The sequence below is a fragment of the Acomys russatus genome, chromosome 21 (assembly GCF_903995435.1).
Source record: "Acomys russatus chromosome 21, mAcoRus1.1, whole genome shotgun sequence".
Lineage (NCBI taxonomy): Eukaryota > Metazoa > Chordata > Mammalia > Rodentia > Muridae > Acomys > Acomys russatus.
The window spans coordinates 25,398,683-25,415,902 of record NC_067157.1 but is presented as its reverse complement, the minus strand read 5'-3'; positions in this window follow the sequence as shown (position 1 = coordinate 25,415,902).

The window sequence follows — 17,220 nt, the reverse complement described above, 5'->3', positions numbered from 1 at the left end:
TTAACAAATTTTTATAAGAAGAAGAATGAGAATAGTTTTAGAGAGCAAGAGGGTACCAGTTCCTGACACAGGCAGGAATCGTTGACAGAGTTCATGGACAGATGGCAGGCTTGTGTGATGGGATCCAGGCTGTACCCACGGTCCTTTATTTATGAACAAAGAAAAGACATTTCTTGTCTCTCTGGAAGAGAAGGAAATGAGGTGAAGACAGATTCCTCTGTGCATTATATGTGTAGATGTGAGGCCCAGAAGCTAAGAGAATTTGTTCTGGACAGCGTTGCTTTCTTTGGTGATGTAGAAGGAATTTATTGGGTAGCTAATAAATGCCAGGCACAAACATATCCTAATACTGACTCAGTCTTGGATGTACAGTCATGGGAGAAATCTGCCTTTAGGTTTTTTTTTGTTTTGTTTTGTTTTTTGTTTTTTGTTTTTTTTTTAGTGTGTGTGTGTGTGTGTAATGTTTGTCAGACTTTGGTGTCAGAATTATACTATATTCATAAAATATATTTGATTGACTTCCATCTTCTTTTTTTGTACTCTGGAACAAATTATATATAATTGAGTTTGCCAATTCTTTTAAAGTTTCAAATATTTCACTAGCAAAATGGCTCCTATGACTGACTTTTTTTAAAGATTTTAATAATTTTTTATTGTTACTTTATGTCTTTCATGAACATTTTCTATTTTACAAGTTGCACACATCGATCAGCTTTGCATAAGGTCTTACCTTGTCATCTGTTATTGTCTATTTGCTTTTTTTACCTTTTTAAATCTCAGTTCTACTGCTTTGTACTCCCTTTTCTATATCATGTATTCTAAAGTATCTATTTACATTGCCAATAATGCATGGATTCATTAACTGTATTTTTCCGAATTTTAGCCTACTAAATTTTTTGAAATCATTTATTTTTCTTGCTTAGTCAATTTTTGGTAATTCTTTCTTAATCATGTGCTTATTTAAAGCTGTGACAGTTTCTCTGAGTTTCAGATTTCCCCTTTTTTCTTTCAGGACTGCATTGTATTATTTTGCTGTAAGATACGTCTTTGATCATTCTTTCTTTTTTTACTTGTATTCTGTCTTCATACCCTTTGTAGGTGGCAGAGGCTTGAATTGTTCTACAAGAGCCTGGAAGGGTTTACATGTGCAGTTTTAAAGATTTCATGTTGATATTCCCAGGCTATGTTTGAACTTTTCAAGCTTGGTTACCATTTCCTTTTTTGTTGTCTATTGTTAGGTGAACTATGTTTCATTTGCTTTCATTTTACACATATTTGAAAATTTATTATAAGTCTTTTTTTAGCCAGTCAATACTTTTGCTTTATTTTTTGGACATGAAATTGCTTTAATTATAGATATGATTAAAAATACATGCTATAATAACAATGCTTTCAAGTTTTTAAACAAAATTTTTAAACTTTTAAAAATTTTTTTACATATACATTTATATTATTACACATATATACAATAAACTACATATAGCAAGAAGAACCATGACACAATCAGGAATTATATAAATGTTACATTACTAATGTTTTGGCTACTTGTATTTGACAGCCTTCAGGAGAACAATAAACACAATGTACAGCCCCATTTATTTTTAATTTATTAAATGTAATAGTTTTAATCATAAAAAGTTGAGCCTTTATTTTCTCTTCTTAGGAGTTGAAAAATGAAATAATTTGAAGATAAAAAAGCAAGGAGGACTTTCAATAATTTGCATAGTTTATTCCGATTTCTAGGGAAGGAAAGTAAACTGTTTTCTATACAACTTTTTCTTCTACCCAATTGTTGAAAAAATATATATATATTATATCTATTAGAAAGAAAAAAGTGTTATGTGAAGAAAAGATATATATAACTTTTTTGTTTCTCGTGTGTGATGAGAAATTAAGCAATTTTTTATGTTTATCATTATATTACTTAGACATATGATCTAGGATTATATATCTGAATTCTTTGTTATTAAATTATATTTCATGTTATTTGTAGACTTCTAAGAATAAGCCTGTATAAATTTAACAGTACTCTGTGTAACAAGTAACCTTTAGTAAAATACTAATGCGAGCCCTAATCCTGAATTTTCCATACTTAAACTCAAATTAATCATTACCTCTCTCCTTGAATGACTTGGGGACTTTTTATCTGGAAGAAGATGTCATGGTTTCTGACCCATTTCATGGAAGGGATTACATTGTTCTGTTGTTTTCATGTGGAATTCATCATCATTTCTCTTATGATATTATTTATGTATCCATTTCCTTCCAGTCTTTCAGAGAGTGATCTAGATACAATGGTGTTCCTCTGGTCGAATGTTGAAAGCATTCTTGTTGTTGTTATTGTTGTTTCAGTAAGAAGCTTTTTTCCTAGATTTCTTATCGCCCTCCCACCTACTGGTTATTGACTAAAGGTAATTGCCCTTAGCCCTGGATAGAGAAGAGGCTACCAGATGAAAATTTGATTTATCAGTTTAAAGTTTAGAACTGAGCCTATTTTGAGACTGCTTTTGAAATGTAAACTTTATTAAGTTTCTTTTCTTTTTTCTTTTTTCTTTTTTTTTTTTATTAATTTATTCTTGTTACATCTCAATGTTTATCCCATCCCTTGTATCCTCCCATTCCTCCCCGCCCCATTTTTCTATTATTTCCCTCCCCTATGACTGTTCCTGAGGGGGATTACCTCCCCCTATATATTCTCATAGGGTATCAAGTCTCTTCTTGGCTACCTGCTGTCCTTCCTCTGAGTGCCACCAGGTCTCCCCCTCCAGGGGACATGGTCAAATGTGAGGCACCATAGTACGTGAGAAAGTCATATCACACTCTCCACTCAACTGTGGAGAATATTCTGACCATTGGCTAGATCTGGGAAGGGGTTTAAAGTTTACCTCCTGTATTGTCCTTGGCTGGTGCCTTAGTTTGAGCGGGACCCCTGGGCCCAAATCTGCCTATCATATTGTTCTACTTGTAGATTTCTAGGACCCTCTGTATCCTTTTATTTTGCTATTCTCCCATGCGTCTCTCAATAATATCCTCTTGAGATATAAGAGGTAGGTCTGACCATAGATAAACTATAAATAAAGCGTAGACTGAAATTAGATTTGGTGTGAAGTAAGTTCCCCAAAACAAATAAGAAAGTTTTAAGAAACACCTCAGCACTTTCAGGCTTTTTGTTTGTTTTTACAACCTTTATTCTTCATCGCTGATCTAGGGATAGATGTTACTCATGCATGGAAAACACCTAGCCGATTGACTGGGAAGTGATTGGGTGTCCTAGGCTCTGTCTTTATCGCTTAGGTCAGATTTTTGTTCATTTAACCTAGAATTTTTCCATTTATGAAGGTCAAGTAAGAATTTCAGAGGCATTTCTGATACTCTTATTTTCTCTGAGGTTGACCTAACCTTTGCCATCATGAAGCAGAATTTCTGTGGTGGCCTACAGAAGACTGCAGTCTACAAGTTTGCTCTACCAGTGGGGTTGGAATCAACTACCTGGGTGTTGGAAGTTAGTACTTGCATAACTTTCATAAATCAAGATGGGTTGGCTTCTATGGGTAGATTAGAATACTTAACATTTTACATGTTTTAGAGCTTTTGTAGATATTTTCTTAGGGCAGTATCAAGAACAAATAGACAACTGCTCTTGTAGCCCACCAGTCAACAGGGTGTCATTTAAATTTATTTCATAAGCACTTAACCCTCTCCTCTCCATTCTTTCACAGAAAAGACGGTGAATTTGCAAAACTCATAGGTTACAAAGAGAGGCCAGCATTCCCTTGCCAAAGCACCCATCTGCCAGTTTTCCTTATGGCCATGATTCAGTGGCTCCTACCTGCTCTTGAGTTTATAGAAGGCCTTCCACTTGGAAATCACCACTTATCTTGAGGACCAATCTATTCAGAAAAGTACAATATTTCAGAGAAGCGCACTGTCTTAGAGTTTCTATTGATGCACCAAAACACCATCATCAAAAGGCAAGTTGGGGAGAAAATGGTTTTATTTGGCTTACACATCCACATTGCTCTTCGTCACCAAAGAAAGTCAGGACAGGAACTCAAAGAGGAAAGGATTCTGGTGGCAGGAGCTAGTGCAGAGGCCATGGAAGGGTGCTGCTTCCCCTGGCTTGCTCAGTCTGTTTTCTTGTAGAACCCAGGACCACCAGCCCAGGGTTGCCAGCACTCAAAATGGGCTGGACCCTCCTCCATGAATCACTGATTGAGAAAATGCCTTACAGCTGGATCTCATGGAGACAGTATCTCAACTGAGGCTCCTTTCACTCTGATGATTCTAGCTTTTGTCAAGTTGGCACAAAGCCTGCCAGTACACCCACCTTCCAACATACTGTACTTGAGTTTCATCAAAGTATTAAAGAATATTTAGTACCTCTTCTGTATTCAACATCTTTTAAATTATTCTTCCAGAGTTTAGGCAAGAGAAGAATGTTAAAAAAAAAAAAAAAAAGAGGGAGGGGAAGAGAAAGACAGACAGAAAGAAAGAAAGGGAGGGGAGGGAGGGAGGGGGATGAGAAGAGAAAAGAAAGAAGGGAGGGGGTGGAAATTTTGCTTATAAAGGAAATGAAAACTGTTTGGTTAGATGGGTCTAGCTTTGTTTTAGACTGCTGGCTGAAAAGAGTGAAGATTCTAATACCTAATAAGAGTAACTCTTCTTAGGAAGATGCATAGAGTCACAATAACTCCACTGCCTCTGCTAGGCCAATGCCTGGTCTCACAGGGTCCCATCTGATGTGACTCTAACTATTTCTGCTAGACCCCATTCTTCTCTTGACGTTGGTATGCAAATTCAAGCATATACTTGTAGCTCTCACCCTTCATCAAACAAGTTTCTCTTCACAGCAGAGGGAGATCGTTACAGCTGGCCACACTGGTCAAGCTGCAGATAACAACTGAGGAGGTGCCCAGCCCCACAGATGCATCATAATAAACCCTCACACCTAACGCTCAAGGCACATTGTGGGAAAGGGTGTTTGTAGCTTTGGCCATCATTTTTTAAACCAAGTTTGCTAATAATCCTTGCAGCTGTCTAGCTGTCTCACCCTTCACAATAATGAAATGAGCATAGGGTTTATGGGGAACACAGGCACAGTTATTCATGAAACAGGAAATAGAGGAACAACGAAGCAGAAGGCCACAGGAAGTGAAGCAGTCACAGCAGATCAGGAGAAAGGTTCTCCTACTCTTAGGCTGAAAGATGAACTAGTCGCTATATTTGTACTACCCAGTCACTGACTTTTTGGTATTTTGTTAGAATTGCAGATACCTTACATTGTACTTCTGAGTATGTTCTTATGCCATATTATTAAGTAAAGGGTATATAAAGAGCATTTCTTCTTCCAATTGTTTATTATAAGGTTTTAATTGATTTAGTATCTCTTCCTGTTGTATGACTTATATTGCAGTGTTAACCTTAACACTACAGACCCATTTTTCTTAACCTGATTCCCCTATCCTCTACATAACAAAAGGCCAAACAACAAACAGGGAGTAGGAAGAGGTAATCCAGTTCCATTTCTGGATGATCATGGGAATTTGTGAAAAACTAAAATTATAGTGACAAGAAATGTAATCCATTTTTGTAAGACAAATAATTGACAAATATGCAGGAAAAGAGAGAGAGAGGGAGGGAGGGAGAGGGAGAGAGGGTGGTGGTGGCTTTCTATAGTCTCATAGTTTTGTAGGCCCACAGTTACCTACAGTTACAGGTAGGAGATAAAAATGCTACGGCTTATATCAATAGGCTCAGAAGATTTAAAAGAAAACAGAGAAGAAAGAAGATTGCATGGCTTTTAAGAACAAGTCAGAACTCAGAAAAGACAGGAAATAAAGGCTATAAATCCACACCTGACATGGGTAAAGTCACTTAGACAGGTACACAGACAGTCTCATAGTGGATACACTTACCATGTTGGGAAAATGTCCACAAAAGGACTGCACTACAAGTCTGCAATATGTAGCCCATGAACAAGGGCAGACAGGCTGAATAGACAGTGATACAATTAGTGTGAACCTTCAGCATCTCATCTTAATAGTCTGAGTTTATGTTTACTTGTCTGTTATACAGAACAAAGTACTAATTTAAGTGTCTTGAAGGATATTTGTGTTTTCTCGGACAGAACCTGTGAAATGCTACTGTTAAGAATGATGGAATGGCACAAAGAGTAACTTGACCAAAGAGTAAGAAGATTAACTTGACCAAGGAATAGAGTGGGCCTAACTACCCACCCCAAGAGACAGGAAAAAAAAAAAAAAAAGAATCAAGGGACAACCACCAATAAATCAACAGGATTTCTACCCTATCCTTTAGAAAACTACAGGTGCTTAATAATTGAGAACATTTAGAAGGAAATCTAAGATCATGATGCAATATATCCTGGAGAATTAGTGGAGGAGCGTGAGTCTGTAACTGTGGTTTGAACTTTTATAGGCTAGATCCTTGCCCTTGATCAAGCACACTCTTGCTTTGACAATCAAAAACACAGCGACATGCCTAAAAATAGCTCTGATCTGGACATGTTGTGCATGCTTTCAGCTACAATCTCCCACCTTGAGATTGAGTTTAATTTGCATAATCATTCTACAAAACCATTTCACCTTTCCTAGAACACCTTATGGTTAGACAATCCAGATCAACGAACTGCACATACTGTCATAGCAGTGTGTTACACAGGAATATTTTTACACACATGTATATTGTGCATTAGGCATAACTCCCACTGGCGGATGAAAAACGGAAGCACAAAGCTATCTTGAGTTTCACGTTTCACTTACCTGATCTGAGACAGAGACCAGACATTCCAGCTCTATTTATTTACAAGGTTTGACATTCCTCACTCCAAGAAAAGAGCTTCTTATTTCTCAGATTTGATAGACAGCATGGGAATAAAGTGTGAGCAGAAAATTCTAGAGGCCAGGCCGTAGCAAGCTATGACAAAGCATGGAGAACCCCAAGAAGGCCACATTTCTTGCTTGGAAGGAAGGGGAGAAGAGTAGGCCCTTGAGTGAAATAGAGTGCAAATGTTCTATGTGGAAGGACCAAAAAGTCACAAGCTTAACCCTCAAGTATATTTTGAGTATATTATATTTCTCTCTTTATGAGAACTTCTATTTGATAGCTGAGCAGAGGGAAGGAGAGATATGGAGAGTGTTTCAAAGTATAAGATTAAAGTCGTCACAGCTGGACAGCAATCAAAAGTCAAGAGGTACGCCAGAGTAGGAGGTATTTGAGACCCACTGTTAGAAACAATTTTATTTTAAACACATGTGCTTTCTTAATGATACTGCTAGCTTGGTGGCTATGCAGCCTGCCTTCAACAGGAAGCACTGATTTGGTTAATTCTATTAAGCCTGTAAGAAAGGTAAATCTGTCTCCTGAACTTAAAGGGCCCCTGCTCTAAAGTGAGTTTGACATTGGCCAATAATCACCCTGACATTCCTGTGGCTTTGGCTGCTCTCAGAGCTGCCGTGTGGCACAAGTGAGAAAGGTGAGTGAGAAGGCCTGGTTAAAGCTATGGACTATCTTGCCAAGTCCAGGAAGAAGTACTATTCTCAGAGCTGCACCCGCGGGATGCTTGCCTGCTATAGTCTAGCATAGTGGCTGCTTTGGGTAAAGTATTAGGCAAGTTTTTGAAGAGGACCATTGCAAAAGGAATGTTTTACTTCCTAAAGAATGATGGAGCCAGGAAATCATGGAAATTATTTTTGAAAAATCTATGCTTCTCAAAGGCAACCTATGCCAACTATGTATATATAATTTTGTAGCAAAATAGTATAATGTCTGGCTCCCTTTTCTTCCATTTTCTAAAATGATACTGAGCTTCTGATATCATTAGAACCTTGCTTCTATTTTTTCTTTCTTTTTTATAGATAAATTTTATTTTTACTTTTATTTATTTATTTTCTAAATTTTATTAATTTATTCAGATTACAATTAAATTGTTATCCCATCACTTGTATCCTCCCATTCCTCTCTCTCTCCTGCTTTCACCCAATTCCCCTTCCCTAGGTCTATGACTGAGGGGGACCTCCTCCCCCACTATATGGTCATAGGCTATCAAGTCTCATCTTGGTAGTCTGCTTATTCTTTCTTTGAGTGCCACCAGGCCTCCTCACCAAGGGAAGGTGGTCAAATATGGAGCACCAGAGTTCATGTCAAAGTCAGTCCCCACTTTCCACATAACTGTGGAGAATGTCCTGTCCATTGGGTAGATCAGAGTAGGGGTTCGATGTTTACTATTATATTGTCCTTGGTTAGGGCAATAGTTAGAGCAGACCTCCTGGAACCCCGATCCACCCATCACGATGTTCTTGTAGGTTTCTAGGACCCTCTGGGTCCTTCTATTTCCCCATCTCCTATATTTCTCTTACTAGAGTCCCAGTAGGATGTCCTCACATCTACCAATCTTCTGGTAAGTGAAGACTTTCATGGGGACATGTCTTTTGGGCTAGTGCTCAATTATAAGTGAGTATATACCATGTGAGTCTTTCTGCTTCTGGGTTAACTCACTCATTATGATCATTTCTAGTCCAATCCATTTGTCCACAAATTTTGGAATTTCCTTGTTTTTAATAGCTGAGTAGTAGTCCATAGTGTAAATGTACCACAGTTTCTTTATCAATTCTTCTACTGAGGGACATTTAGGCTGTTTCCAGGTTCTGGTTATTATGAATAAGGCTGTTATGAACATGGTTGAGCATATGTCCTTGTTGTGTGGTGGAGAATTTTCTGAGTATATTCCAAGGAGTGGAATAGCTGGGTCTTGAGGAAGCCCTATTCCTGTTTTTCTGAGAAAGTGCCACATAGATTTCCAAAGTGGTTGTATAAGTTTACATTCGCACCAGCAATGAAGGAGTTAGAACCTTGCTTCTAATAAGTGTTGTCCACCCTAATTTTTTTTTTGTTTGTTTGTTTTTAGAGACAGGGTTTCTCTTGTAGTCCTGGCTCTCCTGGACTTGCTTTATAGACCAGGCTGGCCTCAAACTCACAGAGATCTGCCTGCCTCTGCCTCCCTGAGTGCTGTGGTTAAAGGTGTGTGCCACCATGCCTGGCTTCCATCCTAATTTGCATGGTATTGTCTTGGCTTATGGTCACTAGGTCCTTGTGGCTGGTCTTTTGCTACTCGGTGGTTTCTTCTTTCTTCCACCCTTCTCCATCCCTTTTCTTCCATTTTTTTCAATGCCCTAAAATAAGATGGGAAAGAAAAGAGAATAGAGGGGTGAGACTACTTCCTGCTGACTAGGGGTGTTAGCTCCTTTGGGGGCAAGTTTGATCTTCACCATCAGGATATCCAATTTCTTCTTGTTTCTAATTTTGCACAACTTCTTAACAAACTGGACCAACAGTAACCAACAACAAACACCAACTAACCCACAACCCACCAGCAATTCACCCACTATCCCCTACTTCTCAGGGCCCTGGCATTTTTATACCCTCTGAAAAGCCCCCAGAATTCCAAATCTTACACAACTGCAGAAAGTATCTGCAGCTGGCAAAGTCACACCACCGCCACAGCATGAGGCAAGTCCTAGTAAGCTGCTCTGGACAGTCCAAAGCAGCCATATATCCAACAGTTGGTATTAAAACAGAAACACATTCTTATAGCATTTCAGTGTTTTTAAAGAAGTCAAAATTTCAGAATTCTCACTATAGGTCCTCCTCAGTAGATTTTCATAAAATTATTTTATTTCTTAATCTAGATATTATTATTACTATTTATACAAAAATAAGTCAGAAAAGGGTTGCTAAAGCTCTACTTTATTATTTCCCGCTTCTGTCATTTTCTTAGTAGTATTCAGTGAGAGATACAAATATACTCTAAGATGCTGAGCGGTAGCCTGTTTCTCCTTTTAACTTTTGCATACTTTTCAAATTCAGAGATAATGGGCAAGGCATAAAGCTATGACCACTGAAGTTGTTTTTTAGTAGTGGAAGAAATTTGTAGGCATTGCTCTCACTGGCAGTTTCATCTAGTAGCCAGTTGCGTGACTATCTAGGGATGCTGAAAGATGCACAGAGCCTTCAGAATCCTACTGGAAAGGATCCCTGGAAAGCATGGGAAATTGTAGCTCTTCTGTTGTATAGGAAACAGAGATTTGACAGTGTACTGTAAAGCATACAGCACAGTCCTTGCTATGGTGATGCTCTCATCCACCAATCATAGCTCTATAGCTCTTTATCTTATTATTTGATAATACTCTTTGAATTTAATTTTGCCATACAGTCTTCCACAATCAGTGGCTTCAGAAAATGGAGGCATGTGTCCATTTGCAAATCAGGGCTTTACTTTTAGAGACTACGAAGGAGTAGTGTTGTCACAGAACATGACAAAACTAGGAAACAGAAATCTGCTAGAAATCTAGCGTTGTCAACTTCAGAGGTTATTTTAGAACCTTCCTGACGAAATGGACACCATTACACATGCAACTACAGAGGTGAGACAGACATCATCTCACACCTTTTAAGGATGAACTTTTGCTTAGAGCGGTCAACTGCTGGTTTAAGTTAAATTTGCTCATTTGAAATGTAGTGCTTTCGTGTCTGTGAGAAGCAGGAAGGGCGGGCGGGGGGGAGGGTGGAACATGTGGTCCTCAACCCGAAAGCCTGTCCTGACATCAGCAGATGCTTCAAGTTGAAAATCAGCTAATTCCAATATTTTCTCTTCCCTCTGCCCCATGGAGGAATCAAAGTGAGGCTTTTTAAAGTTAACCCTTTTAAGATGATGCTGCCAAGACCAATGGAATTGTTAAAAGGTTAATTCTGATATATTTGTTTTCATGTGAATAATTTGAACAGACATCCTCCTGGTAAAGTACATTATCATGGTTGATGCCATTTTCACTAAATGAAGAAACCTGCAGAAGAGCAGCATGTTTGAAATTGGCAGCTGTATGTACTAGTTACTTTTCTATGGCTATGATAAAAGCATCCTGATCAACAGCAACCCAAGGAAGAGTTTATTCTGGTGGGCGGTGTTAAGAGGGCTAGAGTCTGTAGTGGCTGGAAAGGCATGACAGATTACTGCAGGAACAGGAAGCTAGCTGATCACATTTTACTGCACAGGAAGCAGAGAGAAAACATTAAGTGGGGCAAGGCTATAAAACCCCAAATCCTGCCTCCCGTGACACAATTAGTCTAGCAACCCTGAGTTTCCTAAAGGTCCCATAACATTCCCAAATGACACCAGAGCCAAAGGACCAAGTGCTCAAGTACATGAGCCCATGGGGGACATTTCTCATCCAAACCACAACATAATGTATGAAGAATTTATAATTTCATCAAAACCACTCTTTGTGTTCTACCAGTTAAACTCTACAAACCACAGGGCTCCTAAACTTTATAAATGTTTTGTATTTATACAGTTGGAGTTACACAGCTTTGTGATAAAGCTACTATGGCATTAAGAAACAAAGTCAAGGCTAATGTGGTAGCTCACAGAGTAAAACCTTGACCCCATAACCCACGTGTAATACTGTGTGCATATAACCACAGTGCCCTAACAAGAGATGAAGGAGGGGACAAGGAAACCCCTGGGAGCTTCTGGTCCAGCTAGCCTGCCTGCAGAAGTAAGCAACATCAGAAAGGAGACCCCCTTCATCTCAAGCAAGGTGAAAAGCAGGAACACCCAAGCCTGTGCCTTCATCTCTGCACACGCCTATGGCAACATTAGGTTTTGGTCCTTGCTTTTTACATCTATTATCATTCAATACTACACAAATATTTGTGAGAAATCCAAACTTTAGTAATGCTTTGATCAACATCAACCGAAGATTTGTAAACATCTGGATCAATACATAGACAATACAATAACTTCTAGGAGAAACTTTTCACTTTGCAAATACTAAAGTGTCTCTGAGAAAGAGGAAGACATTACAAGCAAATAAGCTTAGCAAACTAGACTGCAGAATAGGATACAGAAAGTATAGACATTTTGGTTTTGAAATTACAAAATTATTTTTTTCACAAATGACTCATGGGAGGAATTACATTGATTTGGATAATTTTCTGGTTTATATATTGTTAGGAAAATGTAAGAAAACCCAGGACAATGTTTTTTTTTTCTTCTTCTAAATTTGGTGTACTTGCAGGAAAATTATAGAGGTGACTTATTTGATAAGTTTTTTTTGTAAAAAATGTTTGCTGAGGGAAGAAACGCTAAAGAGTTGGAAAGAGGCAATGCTTGTAAAAGTATTTGGGCTGAGAAATTTTTGTATTTCAGTGTAAAATAAATTGTAACTGAGAACACGTCTCACTTAGAAGCGTTATCTGGACACGACCACCCCCTTTCCAGAACTTTTACAAAGACCATTGTCCTGTTTCTCTTATTAAGAAGAATCTAGAGAGGATAGTATCAATTTCAAATGTTTAAACACAGAATATTTGTTTAAAAATCTTGCGGCAAATTAAAAAGTGAAAAAAAATAAGGCAAACATTGAAAAAGAGTATTTTTTTTGTTTTGTCTTTAAATGTGGTGTTAGATACCATGTTCAGGAAAAAAAAAAAAGCTAATTGGACTATACAAATAAATATTCTTTGAGCTAATGTTACTTTATTATTTTAGTATTACTTTATGTGTATGGGTGCTTTGTCTGCATGTATGTCTATGTACCATGTGCATACTTGATAATTGTGGTGACCAAAAGAGAGTGTCAGAGTCCTTGGAACTTGAGTTACAGACAGTTGTGAGCTACCATGCGAATACTGGGTACTGAATCCATGGCCGCTGGAAGGTCAACCAGTATATAACCACTGAGGTATCTCCTTTAGCCCCACATATGTGATTCCTAGTGAAAAATAGCTAATTTTGGAAGTAAGTTTTGTGTTTTTGTTTTTTAGGGTTTTTGTTTTGTTTTGTTAGTTTTTCAAGACAAGGTTTCTCTGTGTAACAGCCTTGGCTGTCCTGCACTTGCTTTGTAGACCAGGCTGACCTCGAACTCACAGAGATCTGCCAGCCTCTGCCTCTCCAGTGCTGGGATTAAAGGCGTGCGGAAATAAGTTTTTTATGAAATTGCTTTTCAGATTTAGGAATAAAACATCCCAAGCTTCAGACAATAATAATCTTCTTATGAATAAACATCTTAACATCTGCAGAGATCCCATTCTTTTCAGTGACCCCTCCCCCGCCCCCGTCACACCAAGAAAAATCACAATCAGCCAAGTTTAGTTCTGAGAAGCTTAGCACCAGTGCCACTGGGATAGAGGCTCATTCATCATACGAAGTGAGTGGTGTAGTGGCTTAAACTGCAGATGACTGTTAGCTGGTGGGCAGGGATTTATGAGGTGGTATTTCTCCACTTCCTGGTCAGTTTTGTTCATTAGGAGAGACGCCCAGGGCCCTGGCCCGTGTCTTTCTGTGACTGTGGTGTAGTTTTCCATGACAGTAGGATCCTGATGCCAGTCAACAGTGAAGTAGTGCTGAGGATGATCGTAATGCATCAAAGTCTGGGATTTTTTTTTTTTAGAGGATCAGGTTACATATCACACCATAGGAGTTAAAGACTATTTATGCCTTGGTGGATTTAGGTCATTGGGTGGGTGAGGGTTCCAGACTATAGTGACCTTTTCATTTGCACAACTGGTTTGTAATAACTGAGAGGATAATTTGATCCCCATTTCATGCTTCAGAGTAAGTGTTGAAGCAATGGTAGTCTAGACAGTAAGGATGAAACACAGGCTTGGATATTTGTGTTTTGAAGTGAAACAAGCCAACTATAGGTTGACCATGTGCCTGAGGGCTTGAAGAAGGTCATATATTAGTTTGTCTCTGATCCTACCTTGCCATGCTTCTTTAGTAAACACCAATGCACCTAAATTAGTGCAGTGATCCATTAACTGGATCCACGATAAAATTACAGACAACAGGATGGGCGCCGCTTATTTCTGTCTTTGTCATGGAGGCTGTCACAAATATTAGCTGACAAAGTTTTTCTACCACAAGAGAAAATACAAACATATACATGTGTCAGAGACCAAAGACATGAAACCCTGCACCTCAGATGTCCCAGAAAAGCCTTTGTAATGGCCCATGATGAGGACTGCCTAGTGGAAAAGGAACACTGGGATCAGATATATTTATTGTTAGGTTATGCACATGGTCCCTCTCATTCCTTTATTTCTTCACTCAGAGTGAAACACTGACCCAAACAACACAAAGCAAAACAATGGAGTGATTATACACATTGCTGTCTTGTAATTAAAAAAAAAAGAAAAGAAAAGAAAAATGACAAGGACAGTCCTCAAGATTAGAAATGAAAATACTAATAGATCATAGTAAATATAATGCTAATTATACTATAAACCACGCCACCTTTTATGCATGACTCTTCTAGATGAGTTGAGCAAACAGAAGGCACAAGCTGCACTCATTTGCACAAGATCAGATGGCTACTGAATGACAGCACTAAACCGAGGTATATGGGAGCTCACATCTGTAGTCCCAGCTCACAGGAGAATGTCCCGAGAGCTCACATCTGCAACCCCAGCTCTCAGGAGAATGTCCTGAGTTTGATGCAAGCTTGGACCACATCATAAATTCCAGTTCAGTCTGATATGCAAAGCAATGACTCTGCCTTAAAAAAAAATCTATAGACAGACAGACAGACAGGTAGACAGGCAGGCAGAAAGGCAGGAATACAGACAGACAGACCAGGAATATGATCAAAGCTATAATGACAATATTTTTGTAGGGAGAGTCCAAAGACAGAGCTTACATGTAGAGAGCTCCCAAAACATGCGCAATGGCTCTAGTAATGCAGGAAAAAATATGATTCCTTTCTTGAAAATAGATTAAGTGTCAACCAGAAAGTTAGAACATTAAAACATATTACTTTACTTTAGGTTTCTATAGGCAAAGCCTAAAGTCAATTACTTAGGGAGCAAAAAGGAAATAGTTACAAAATAAGTAAAAAGAATAAATATTAGTTGTCAAACAAATATAATTAATTAAAACAGATAAAACATTTTTCAAATTCTATTTAGACATTAGAAATACCACAAATAAATACTAGTAGAAAGCAGAAAAGATTAGTATAGAAATGGCTTTTAAATTCTCAGGACTTTATCTTGTTTACTTCATTAAATTATAATATAGCTATAACCCTACATGTTACAGGGACACCAAACACTCATAAATACTTGCATGCTAAACTCAATGCTTAGAATTTAAAAATCAAGAGCATGTTACCACGAGATGTACTAAATTGTTTTCTTATATAGTGATAATAAAAGAAATAAGCCTAAAGGACTGCACTTTTCTATATCATGGTAACATCCTCTTGGTTTTGCTTTTATATAAGAATATATCTATAGGGTGGTCAAATTTGTCTAAAACTTTTATTATTTAATATTTATTGAGATTTTTTATGTTTTGTGAATATGTATGTGTGATATATTTGTTTGAATAATACTTTAAACATTTATCTTCCTATCAGCATCTAAGGCAATTTACTAGTTGTTGATTTTTAAATTGTTTTTTGTAACCCCATGTGTAGTAATGCCCATTTACAACATCACAGCTGCTTTGTAGCCAATAATTCTGGTGTCTGTCACTATATTGTATTTATTGTGAATTTCAATTTTAATAAAATATGATTCTTACTTCCTTTTATTTGTTTTGCTTTTATTTCAATTTTAGTATTTATATACATTTGATATCTATGTTTTTCTAATAACATTAAGATAAAAATTTAGACTATCAATTTTTATATTATTTAGGTTTACATGTCTCTTGTAAATAGTATATAGTTAAATTTAAGTTTTTACCATAAATTTAAATATTTTTTTGAAAAAAATCAAACACAGAATAATCAAATATTATTTGTCAAAGCAAATATAATTTTTCATTTTTTAAGAAAAGAATTTTATGCTGCTGTTTTCTTTAGATAAAATGTTATTGTGAATTTAATAAAAATATGTATTCTATAACTATTGTGAAATGTCAACATGTTACACTAATGCCAGGAACCTTAGGTAGTTCATAGAACATAGACCTAGCACTATATTGTATTTAAATTCTTAGAAGAAATTTTATTTCAATATGGTGAGCTCTTTGAGTCTAAAGTAGGTCTGTTATCATACCAGTGCTTCCCAGTTTTATATAAATGATACTGTTCTTATTGTGGCAATAATAAGAGTTAAGTCTGTGAGGAGCCTGATGGCACTCAGAGAAAGAATAAGCAGGCTGCCAAAATGAGACTTGATAGCCTATGACCATATAGTTGGGGAGGAGGTCCCCCTTGGTCATAGACCTAAGGGAGGGGAATAGGATGAAAGCGGGAGAGAGGAAGGAACAGGGGCATACAAGTGAAGGGATAACAATTTAGATGTAATCTGAATAAAATAATTAAATTTAAAAAAAGAGTAAAGCCTGTATAATAGATTTGAGCAGCCTTAAGAGGTCAAATATTCTATCAAAGACCACAAAGCTTGTAAAGCCTGAGTGAGAAGGCGGCTAACTTGACCTCACACGTCCTCTTATCTACTGTCTTTATGCCACAAAGATTGGGTCTCCTAGGACTGTCCATATGGAGAAGGCAGTTGTGGAGAGAGGCCAGTGTTTAGTATTAGAGAAAATGAAGACATGGATGTCTAGCTATACAGATGCAAATGGTCTTCAAAACATGGTTATTTTCCAGAGCAAGTGGTTATTAATGTGTACCCATCCTCTGGAGTGGTCTTGAAGAGTAAAATCATTGTATGTGACTGGATCAGGCGTTTTATCTCTCATGAAACTAACTGGCAGTGGGAAATAGGCCAAATGCAACATCTGTAAATGGTTTGGCACTGTCCAACGTGTCCTCAATCTACATTGCTGTTGTTGCTCATCTCTATCCTTTGAAAAATATTTCTTCAGATTCGTAAAACTGGTGATTAGTAGAGTGAAAATAAAATTGTCTCTCATTAGCCAAGTCTTTTAATAAACTCAATGAAATTCAGAATAACTAATTAAGAGATTTAGAAGATGACAATGTATAAAATAGGAAAACTATGACTAGAGTACCTTATTAAAACTGAAAAATGAAATCAAGCATGTTGTTTAACATCTTGCGCATGGCATAGAATGTATTGTCTAAATTTGAAACCATTTCTTTTGAAGTCATTTTATTCTTTTCAAGATCTCCTGTCTTAGTGACACTTCTTTTGCCTGTGCTAAAACAGCAGGAACAAGGCAAGATATAAACAAAAGCGTTTAAATTGTGGTCAACTTTTGCAGAG